At 52.0% G+C, this 11348-nt stretch overlaps 1 protein-coding gene across 1 annotated transcript in view; it reads left to right on the top strand.

Moving 5' to 3' along the window:
* The first annotated feature begins 6 nt into the window (after positions 1-6).
* Positions 7-11348, top strand: part of KCNK3 (potassium channel, two pore domain subfamily K, member 3) — a 40484-nt gene continuing 29142 nt past the window's right edge. Inside the window, exon 1 of the mRNA XM_011950175.1 lies at positions 7-162. The gene's annotated coding sequence lies outside the window, so the exon portion shown is untranslated. The remainder of the gene's footprint in view (positions 163-11348) is intronic.

Raw genomic sequence — 11348 nt, 5'->3', positions numbered from 1 at the left:
TGGAGCTGCGGCAGCAGGAGCTGCGGGCGCGCTACAACCTCAGCCAGGGAGGCTACGAGGAGCTGGAGCGAGTCGTGCTGCGCCTCAAGCCGCATAAGGCCGGCGTGCAGTGGCGCTTCGCCGGTTCCTTCTACTTCGCCATCACCGTCATCACCACCATCGGTAACGGCTCGCCGGGCTGGGGGCGGGAATCCAGGGCTGGGCGCTGGGCTCCCGGAGTCGTCCGGGGACGACTGGGGCTAGGGGCAAGGGCTCCCCCGAGAGGGGCTGGGCGCCGAAACCCGCGCTCGCAGAAACCCGAGTTCAGTCTGGCGTGTGTGCTCCGCGGGGACGGGACTCGGGAAGGCGTCGATTCCTGGCTCCGGACCTGACTCTCCAGCCGGGCCAGCCCTAACTTGGCCCTGCCAGGTTGCAGAGGCCCCCAGGGACTCCGAAGTGTGTGAGAGGGGCAGGGACGACCGGCGGAGGCTCGGGCAGGAGGGGTGTGGCCGGACCAGGCCCTGGAACAGGGCGCTGAGTGTGAGCGGCGGGAGCGCGCCACTGCTCCCTGTCCCTGCGGATCGGCTTCCACAGCCTAGCAGGTCTACACCTGCTGGGCTCCGGGGAGGCATGAGGAAACCGGAATGCGGCACTTCGGGGCACTCGGGGCCACCCTATAACGGCGGCTGTGAGTGTACGTGTGTCTGCGTGTTTCAGCTCCAGGAGTTTGGTCGCCACCAGTCAGTGCCTGTGATTTTCTTAGAGCGGCAGAACTGGTGTGGGAAGCCAGATCCGGCCTTGTCAGCCTTCTCTGCTGTCCCAGCAAAACAGTCACCTCACAGGAATGACCCCAGTTCTCCTTTCCAAGCCAGGGCAGATCCCCATGAAGGAGGCCACACGTACACCCAGACTGTCTGACAACACAGGCATAGGCACACAGGCACACAGGTACACACAGGCACTCACAGGGTACACACAGGGCAGTCACACACGGCACACACACAGGCATACACACACACAGAATGCATAAGCGTCCAGGAGAGGAATCTCTAGCCAGGCCCTTGGTGGTGCTATTCAAAACTGTCCAGATGGGAGTAACACCTTACCTGTCCCCAACACCCTGTGATTCCAGCCCAGCTCCAACACTACTGTGCTATATGACCTTGGGCAAGTCCCTTCCCCTGCCTGGGTCTCAGGCTCACCTCCAGACAAGGAGGGGTGGCCGAAATGATCTCAAGAGCTCCTCCCCAGCCCTGACGTGCTTGGATTCTGAGATGAAACTCACCTTCCCCCAAAACCCATTGAGATGCCTCCAGAAACAGTTTCCTCCGTCTTTACCATTCCCTCTCCTCTCCCTAGTCCCCTTCCCTGCTTTGGTCAGGCTCCCAGGGGTTCACTGCCATTTAGTGTAGCCCATGAAGATAGTATTGTTTTCCTGAGAGTCAACAGGAGCTGAGGGAGTAAAAGACAAGATTGGATGCTATTCCACTGTGCAGTCTGTCCACTGCAGGACGCTGTTCCAAGAATCTACTGCTCCCTGGGGACCATGGGGAGCTATGCTGTGTCGTTTCTGGATTCTTCTCTTGGAAGAGGGAGGAAAGGGCCCTGGGAGTGGATGCAGCCCAGCTGGGGCACCTCTGGGTCCTACTGATCCTGTGAGTTTAGGGTGGATGATTAGATTTAGGTCTGACCAAAGAGGAGCCCGCCTCCTGAAAAAGACCAGCCCAGGTTTGGTCTGCAGTCTCCTCCATTCTCACACCCCACTACTACTTGCCAGGATTTCAGTAGCTGTTTAGCTGTCTGGAGAATCAGAAGAATCAGACTGAGCATCCTCAGACCCTCTCTCTTCCTCTTTTCCACACATCAAGCCTTCGCGTGTGTCCCCTTTCCTTCTCAGGCCCATGGTCCCCAGCTTCATAGTAACCTCCCAACTGACCTCCCTGCCTACCCCACAACAAGGCATGCTTCCCTGGACAATGCTGCCAGAAAGAAAAACTCAGCTGTCACCAAACCTATTCCCTTCTTGGAATCACTCAGTGGCTCTCCACTGTCCATGGAATCTGGTCTATGATCCTTATGTCAAATTTTGAGGACCTCTATACCTGGCTCCAACCTCTATGTCTGACTTCACATCTCACTTCTTACTTACGTGGTCCCTCTCAACAGTTGCCAATCTGTCTTCTGAGAATACCTTAAGTATGTCTGTCTGGCATGCTTTTTTCTCTACCCTTTTTCTTTTCTTTTCTTTTCTTTTTTCTTTTTTTGAGAGAAAGAGTCTCACTCTGTCTCACCCAGGCTGGAATGCAGTGGTATAATCATAGTTCAGCACAACCTCAAACCCCTGGGCTCAAGTAGTCCTCTCACCTCGGCCTCCCAAAGTGCTGGGATTACAGGTGTGAGCCACTGCGCCTGGCTCTACCTTCTATTTATCTTGTCCATGCTAACCTTCCAGGTCCAGCTCAAATCCCACCTCCTCCTCAAAGCCTCCCAGGCCACTGTTCTGGACAACTGCAGGTCTCACTGGCAGGATGATCTGGGTGACACATTGTTGGCTGATTTGAATGGTTATTTACATTATAGGAGAAGTGTTTTGTCTCTTTGACCACACTGTACTTAATCTCCATGTGGGCAGGACCCTGCAGTTCCTGTCTCTGTTCTCCAAGTACCAGCATAGTACCCAGAGGCTGTGAGCACACACAGAATGCTATTGATGGGTTTAAGGTGTGCAGAAATGAAAGGGCAGCATCCTTCCCTCCACCGCTACCATTTCCCAAAGTGCTTGCAATCCTCACCAAGAGAGACGCTAAAAGCCATGAGGGGAGAGGCAAACAGAGTGTGGTTCCGGTGATTATTTATTTATAAAGTGCTGGGCAAGAGGAAAGACAACATCAGACCACCACCCTGGTTCCGTGGGGGCCCCAGCCTGGCACTGCTGCCTCCCTCCACCACCTGACCTTCCTGGCTTTGTGTTGCCTTCCACTGCAGCTATGCCACCTTGCTGGAAGCTGTCCACAGGGTCTCTACTCTAAGAAAAACCTATCTGGGCCGTGATCAGATGGTTGGAAGGGGCCCTAAGTTAGGCTGGTTCTGGCCCCAAACCCAAGGGCAGCAGCCTGTGTTCACCGAATCCCTTTGAAAACATGAATGAATCTCATTCTGATACCAGGTGTCCCATTGGGATGGAATAATGACAGCAACTCCCATCATTTGGTACCTTAATGATCACAATGTACTTGCATCTCATGTCATGATTCTCAGTCTTCACAACTTGGCGAAGTTGCCGGGCAGGTATTGTTAGCTCTGCTGCTTGGATGAAGGTGTGAAGGCTCAGGGAAGGGAAGCAGCTCCCCCTGTGTCACCCAGCTGGTGAGCAGCAGAGTCGGAGTAGGAAGCTGGGTCTTCTGACTCCAAGCCCAGTGCTCTTTCCCTGCTGGTCTTTTGGCTGCTTCCTTTGCCTCCATATGCTATGAAACTCAGACCCAGCCAGGCCTGACACAGCCAAGCCGTGCTCAGTGATGCCAGTTCACAGGGTGCTCATGCGCAGCCCTGATGGGTTGGAGGTCGGCAGGGTCTGACTTAGTCATTCACCTGGTTAGTCACTGTCTCCACTGGCTGGAAGGATTCCTCCAGCTCCCTATCCCTGGCCTCCCAGCCAGGAAACCCTTCCTTAGCTGGTGCCCTAAGTTCACCCAACACTAATAGAAAGTCATTTCTTAGGAAGTCTTAATCTCTTTAGCTGTTGAGTCATTAAACTCCTCCAGGGCCCAAGCCTCATCTATTCATAGCCCAGAGGCTGTCAGAGCAGGAAGGGGCTTCGGAGATCAGCTGGTACCACCCCCTGCTCTCACAGATAAGGAGCCAGACAGGTGACAGAAATTACACAGTCAGAGGGTAGCAAAACCGGACCCCCAGTCCCCTACTCCTTCTACTTGTTCAGGATACTTATTCATTATTTTTATTAACAACAGCAGCAGCAAGAACAATAACAATGGCAGCAGCAATTTATTATTTACTCTGTGGCAGGCTCTATGCTAGATGCTTCATTTGTACCTCCTTATTTAATTCTCTCACCAACCTCTCTAGATGGGCACTATTACCCCCATTTTTCAACTGAGGAACCTGAGGCTCTGAGGGTAGATGACTTCCCCATGGTCTGAGGCCTTGGAAGCATGGCGTTTGCCCAGATTTTATTGGACCTCTCTGACTCTCCTGCCCTGGATTTTTCACAAATTCTTTCTTCATTTCAAGAGCCCATTCCACACCGGGTGCGGTGGCTCACACCTGTAATCCCAGCACTTTGGGAGGCGGAGGTGGAGGCAGACAGATCACTTGAGGCCAGGAGGTCGAGACCAGCCTGGACAATATGGCAAAACCCAGTTTCTTCTAAAAATACAAAAATTAGCTAGGCATGGTGGTTCATGCCTGTAGTTCCAGCTACTCAGGAGGCAGAGGCATGAGAATCACTTGAACCCAGGAGGTGGAGACTGCAGTGAGCCGAGATCGTGCCATTGCACTCCAGCCTAGGGCACCTAGAAGCCAAGGCTTGCCTTTTCCCCAACAAAGCCCTCCCCAGAAGCAGGGGGCCTCCTGCTCCAGCACACTCCATTCAGGCCTACTGCTTCCCACACCCTGGCCCCTGACCAAACCAGAGGACTTGTCACATGAGAATCACTTGAACCCAGGAGGTGGAGACTGCTGTGAGCCGAGATCGTGCCATTGCACTCCAGCCTAGGGCACCTAGAAGCCAAGGCTTGCCTTTTCCCCAACAAAGCCCTCCCCAGAAGCAGGGGGCCTCCTGCTCCAGCACACTCCATTCAGGCCTACTGCTTCCCACACCCTGGCCCCTGACCAAACCAGAGGACTTGTCACAGCTGTGCCCAGCACCCGCCATGGGCACCTGCCATGGGCTCACAGGTGCCCATTCTCCCACTGCAGGTCCTGGGAATCTTTTTGGCTCTAAGGCAACAACAAAGAGACCAGATGATTGATACACTGATGGAGCTGGGGCAGAAAACCGTCTGTTCCGCTTTTTCCCCAGCTTCCAGCCTGTGCTCAGTTGAGCACCACCTCCCGTCGCCCACTACATGGCCTGAGAACCCTTAGACTGTGAATTCAAGCAGGTGATTCATGAGGAAACCTATACTTTTTACATCTTTTCAAGAAGGAAAGTACAGATGTGACCTGCCACCCCCAAAATCCCAGAAGTCCTAAAATAAGAAAAGGAAACATTAGCAATCTTCCAAACACCCAGAGAGGTGAGCGGCTTATCCACCCTCACACAGAGAGTCAAGAGTATGACCCTGATTAGAAGCCAGGCCTTCCAGTGCCCACACGGGCATTCTCTGCATCCTCCAGCCTGTCCCCCACACCCCACCATCTCTCTTAGCACTCAGGCCTCTGGCAGCTCATCACTCCACTGTTTGAGGCCTCTTTTGACTTTCCAAGGTGAAGGAAGGCCAGCCCAGCCTAGGAAAGTCCCGGCACCCACCTCAGTTGGCATTTCCTTCCTGCCCACAGGCTAGCCTGCGGGCGTGCTTCAACCCCACAATTTCTGTAGGGAAGCGGAGGAACATAGGCACTGACTTGGAAGCCGGAGTGCCTGGGTTCATCTCAATCCACCCTACCCCCACTCCCCTACCGCCACTAGCTGTATGTCCTTGGACACATTATCTAATCTCTCTGAGCTTGTTTTGTCATTTACAATATGGGGATAATAATATCTGCCTGCCAGGATTAAATGGGATTATGAAAAGAAAGTGCCTAGTACAGAGAAGGTACTTAATAATCTGCCATTATTATTGTTATTAATATTATTGTTTGTGTATTGTTACTTGCCTCACCAAGGAACTGCTCTGTCTCCCAAGGGTTACCATGACCACGGCTACCTCTGCTGCTTCCTAACGAGTGGGAACAGTGGGGTTGGGGGCCAGGAGACTGCCACACCCCTTCCCCTTATCTTTCCAATCCCACTCACCACCCCCCATCTCCCCACTCCTCAGCCATGCCTGGTGTCTCCCTAACTGTTCAGGCTCCTGCTCCTCCTAAGGGCAGAAAGCTAGCCAGGGGCTGGGTGTGGTGGCTCACACCTGTAATCCCAGCACTTTGGGAGGCTGAGGTGGGCAGACCCTGCAGAAAGTGTAATCCCAGCACTTTGGGAAGCCGAGATGGGCAGATCGCCTGAGGTCAAGAGTTTGAGACCAGCCTGGCCAACATGGTGAAACTCTACCTCTACTAAAAATACAAAAGTTAGCTGGGCATGGTAGCACGCACCTGTGATCAAGGCTATGCAGGAGGCTGAGGCAGGAGAATCATTTGAACCTGGGAGGCGGAAGTTTCAGTGAGCCAAGATTGTGCCACTGCACCGCAGCCTGGGCAACACAGCAAGACTCGGAGAAAGAAAGGAAGGAAAGGAAAGGAAAGGAAAGGAAAGGAAAGGAAAGGAAAGGAAAGGAAAGGAAAGGAAAGGAAAGGAAGGAAAGGAAAGGAAAGGAGGAATCAAAGAAGCAAGGAAAGAAAGAAGGAAAGACAGAAGGAAAGAAAGAAGAAAAGCAAGCAAGCTAGCCAGGGAGAGAGGAACACGGTGGTAGGAGAAACTGTGGAGTGTGTTTGGCCAGAGATCTTTCTGACTCTGCCATGCCTCCCGTCTAGAGGTCCCATTTCCATGCATCACCATTAGAGGCTGGAGGCACAGAGAGAGTGGGGGAGGCACAGAGAGAGTGAGGGTGAGAACAAGACATAAATAGAAGACACACGCCTGGCCACAGTGGGGACAGGACAAACACAATAAGTATTTTCAAAGCAAACATAAACAAGCACAGATGAATGTAGTGCAAATCACCACTATAAACAGCTTTCAGCTGGCTGCACAAACGGTGAATCTGTGAGTTGATTTTGTAATTAAAAAAAAATGTAGAAATGATTTCCCTGCAGTCAGCCAGCAGCAAGTGGAGACCAGGCTCTAAGTGGAGACCACCACTGTGGGTCTAGGCCAAGCTCAGTGGAGACCCAGGACAGGCACTCCCTTTTTCACTCCCTCTCCACCTTGGACACAGGGAACAGATAACTGTCTGTAACAGGCCAGGCGCTGTCCACAACATTTCCTGTCACCAGAATCCCCACACTGCTCCAGGACCACAGGCGGCATCATCCTGCACAGTCAAGGAAAAGGATGCTCAGAGGGGTTCATAAATCTGTGCAGGACCCTACAAATATAAAATGACAGCACCAGGACTTGCACCCAGGTCTGTAGGGAGTATTTCTTCATGGAGTCATGCAACCCCCACTCCCCATGGAGCCTCTGTGATTCCTTCTATGTGAACACAGCTAGTGTGGTGGATGAGTACCAGGGTCTATGCAGGGTGCTTAGTTGTGGGCTCAGTTTCAGGGTCTCTTGCCCTCAGAACTATGGATAGAGCATTTAGCCCAAAGACAGAACAGAATTTTAGCTCCAATCCTCTCAGTTCACAGTGTAGAGACTAAAATCCAGGCTGGAGAAGGGGCTTGCTAAAGGTCACGCTTACAGTTATTAACAGAGCTGGGCATAGAGCCCTGTTTCATGACCCCTCCGCCAGCCTCTGGTCCTCAGAGAGCCACATGACAAATGTCTTTCATGGCAGCACAAAGAGCAGTCAATCGCCCAGCTGGTGCCACTGCCTCCCTGTCTGTCCACATTCTCTCGTTGTCCAGAAACTGCTCATGCTACAACAGCTCCCAGGTGGCTCCCAGAGACCTTCCCCTCAGCTAGAGCCATCATCCCCAAGCTACTGCCATAAGTCACACCTTCACTTTCCCATTTGCTAGAGCCAACCTCAACTGCGGCCTGGAGCCACAGCTCCAGTTGTCCTGGGCTGGTGGCCTTTCTGGCTGGGCCCGACATCCCATCCTCACCTTTCACAAAAGCAAGTTCCTTACTACCCCTGCTTCCTCCAGTGACACAGCAAAGATCCCGTAGTGAAGGGGCCACATGGCTGCCAGGAATGTGGGGCAGGAGGCTGCCCTTGGTGCTAGAGAGGTCTTAGACAAATTGTTTGCTGCTGCTGCTTCTGCTTCCTCTTCATCATCATCATCATCATCACCTCTCTCTCTCTCTGTCTCTCTCTTTCTCTCTGTCTGTCTTTGCTGGCTCTGTGATCATGGAAGGAGCAGATACTTCCCTGGTATACCTGAGTCATCCCATCTGTATAGAGGAGGAAATCCACAAGGAACTGAGGAGGCCAGCTCAGCAATGCACAGTTCTCTAAGTCAATACTTCTCAAACTAATCCGCAGGGAATAACCTGGTTGATCTGGTGTAAATGCAGAATCTGAATCAGCAGGTCTGGGGCAGAGCCTGAGATTCTACATTTCTAAAAAGCCCCCAGGGGACACTGATGCTGTGGATCGGATCCGTGGTCCACATTTTGAATAGCAAGGATCTAAAGAACCTGGAGACCTGACATCTGGGAATAGCCATGAGGTGTGTGGACCACAGTTTTAAGGAAAGGAACTTCTGCAGCTGGAAAAGCCCTTGGGAATCTGGTGGTAAAATGTCAGAGCTGAGGTCCCAGGAGCTGTGACCGCTTCCCTGAGGCTGGAGCAATGCTGTGTCTTGCCCCATAGGAGCCAGCTACAGGGCCTGGGTGGAGTCACGTGCTGTGGCTGGTACCATGAGGTAGAAGAAAGGGAAGTGGAGAGGGTGGATGGAAAGGGAAGGGAGAAGTGGAGAAGGGCTTGCCTCATGAGGAGGCTGAGGAGCAGGGGACCACTGGTCCTCATTTGTTGCCATTTCCTCCCCTGTCTGCCAGGAAGGCACCTTAGATTAAAGGAGAACTGGTACCCCAGAGATTAAACATTAGGGTGGGAAACTGGCTCCTCCCTCATGGCATCAGCCTGTCTTAGTTTGGGCTGCAATCATAAATTACTGTAGACTGGGGGCTTGAACAACACACATTTTTAAAAAACTTTTATTTTGCTGGGCGTGGTTGCTCACGCCTGTGATCCCAACCCTTTGGAGGCCAAGGAGGGCAGATCACTTGAGGTCAAAAGTCTGAGACCAGCCTGGCCAACATGGTGAAACCCTGTCTCTACTAAAAATACAAAAATCAGTGAAGCGTGGTGGCGCATGCCTGTAGTCCTAGCTATTCAGGGGGCTGAGACAGGAGAATCACTTGAACCCGGGAGGTGGAGGTTGCAGTGAGCCAAGAAAGCGCCACTACACTCCAGCCTGGGTGACAGAGAGAGACCCTGTCTCAATCAATCAACAAAAATGTTTATTTTAAGTTCAGGGATACACATGCAGGTTTGTTATATAGGTAAACCTGTGACATGGGGGTTTGTTGTACAGATTATTTCATCACCGAGGTACTAAGCCTAGTACCCATTAGTTATTTTTCCCAAACCTCTCCCTCCTCCTACCCTCCACCCTCTAGGAGGCCCCAGGGTGTGGGGATCCAGTGTCTGTGAGAGTTGGCTTCCTGGTTTACAGATAGCCATCTTCTTACTGTGTCCTCACATCCTCACATGACAGACAGAGAAAGAGAGTGAGAGAGAGTGCTACCAGACACTCACCCTGCTGCAGGCTACAGTGTGGAATGCAGATAGTGGCACAAGACCTGTTTTCTTTGGGCCATGTGTGTATCAAACTGTAAGAGGGACATCAACAACCTGGGGGACTGTCAGAGGAGGGAAGCAGCAGGTCAAATGAGGGACACTTGGTAGGGCGGGCATGGACAGCGTGAATACCAGCTTCAAATATCTGCAGGGCCATTGCGAGGTGAAAGGACCAATCTTGTTCTGAATGTGTCCAAGGGGTTGAACCAGCAGCAGTGGGTAAAGTTCATAGAAAGTCTTGATTTAGTTCACTGTAAAGCAGAACTTGTTAAAATTGAAGCTGACCGGCCGGGCGCGGTGGCTCAAGCCTGTAATCCCAGCACTTTGGGAGGCCGAGACGGGTGGATCACGAGGTCAGGAGATCGAGACCATCCTGGCTAACACAGTGAAACCCCGTCTCTACTAAAAAAAATACAAAAAATTAGCCGGGCGAGGTGGCGGGCGCCTGTAGTCCCAGCTACTCGGGAGGCTGAGGCGAGAGAATGGCGTAAACCCGGGAGGCGGAGCTTGCAGTGAGCTGAGATCCGGCCACTGCACTGCAGCCTGGGCGACAGAGCGAGACTCCGTCTCAAAAAAAAAAAAAAAAAAAAAAAAAATTGAAGCTGACCAAAGACGAATTGAACTGCCTCAAGAGGTAGTGAGCTTCCCATTACAGGAAGTATACAAACAGACACTGGATGGACGTACTGCAAAAGCCACTTGTGTCAGCCAGGGTTCCACCAGAGAAGCAGAACTAGTAGGAGATACATATTAAGAGATGTATTGCAAGGAATTGGCATATAGGCTGGTAGGGACTGGCTTGGCAAATTTGAGATCCATAGGGCAGGCCATCAAGAAGGAAAGGTTAGGCTGGGCGCGGTGGCTCATGTCTGTAGTCCCAGCACTTTGGGAGTCAAAGGCGGGTGGATCACTTGAGGTTGAGAGTTCGAGACCAGCCTGGCCAACATGGTGAAACCCTGTCTCTACTAAAAACACAAAAATTAGCCGAGCGTAGAGGTGGGTGCCCATAATCCCAGCTTCTCAGGAGGCTGAGGCAGGAGAATTGCTTGAACCTGGGAGGTGGAGGTTGTAGTGGGCCAAGATTGCACCACTACATTCCAGCCTGGGTGACAGAGTGAGACTCTTGTCTCAAAAAAAGAAGGGCAGGCTGGAGCTCTCTTCAGTTTGTGGTAAAACTGCTGTCCACAGGCAGAATTTCTTCTTCGAGGGAGCGTCAGCTCTGCTCTTAAGGCTTTCAACTGATTGTATTAGGCCACTCAGATTATCTGGGATAATCTCCCAAACTTAAAGACAACCGATTATGGACTTTAATCACATCTACAGAATGTCTTCACAGCAATCCTAGATTGGCGTTGGATTGAACAACTAGGGGCTTTAGCCTAACCAAGATGACACATCAAAAAGACCGTCACACCACCCATATATCCCACTGAGAGTCACAATAAATGGCTTTTAAATTTCTTCCCAACCCTGAGATGCTTTGATTTCTTGATCTTCAAAGGGGCAGCATGGAGAGTTAAGGCACCCAGAGTGGGACTCAGGAGCGTCCTTGGGACCCTCAGGCCCTCTAGGTCCCCTTCCAAATCGAACTGGCTTCAGCCTTCCTTTCAGTTCAGTTAACCAAAGATCATTTGAGATGTCCCGAGATCTCCTGTGTGCCAGGCACTATGTGAGGCATCAAGAGAACAAAAAACTCCCAGCACTTTGGGAGGCTGAGACGGGCGGATCACGAGGTCAGGAGATCGAAATCATCCTGGCTAACACGGTGAAACCCTGTCTCTA

The sequence above is a fragment of the Colobus angolensis genome, unplaced genomic scaffold, assembly GCF_000951035.1.
Source record: "Colobus angolensis palliatus isolate OR3802 unplaced genomic scaffold, Cang.pa_1.0 Scaffold109, whole genome shotgun sequence".
NCBI classification, from domain to species: domain Eukaryota; kingdom Metazoa; phylum Chordata; class Mammalia; order Primates; family Cercopithecidae; genus Colobus; species Colobus angolensis.
Note: the sequence above shows the minus strand (reverse complement) of the source record. Positions and strands in the feature narration are given on the sequence as shown.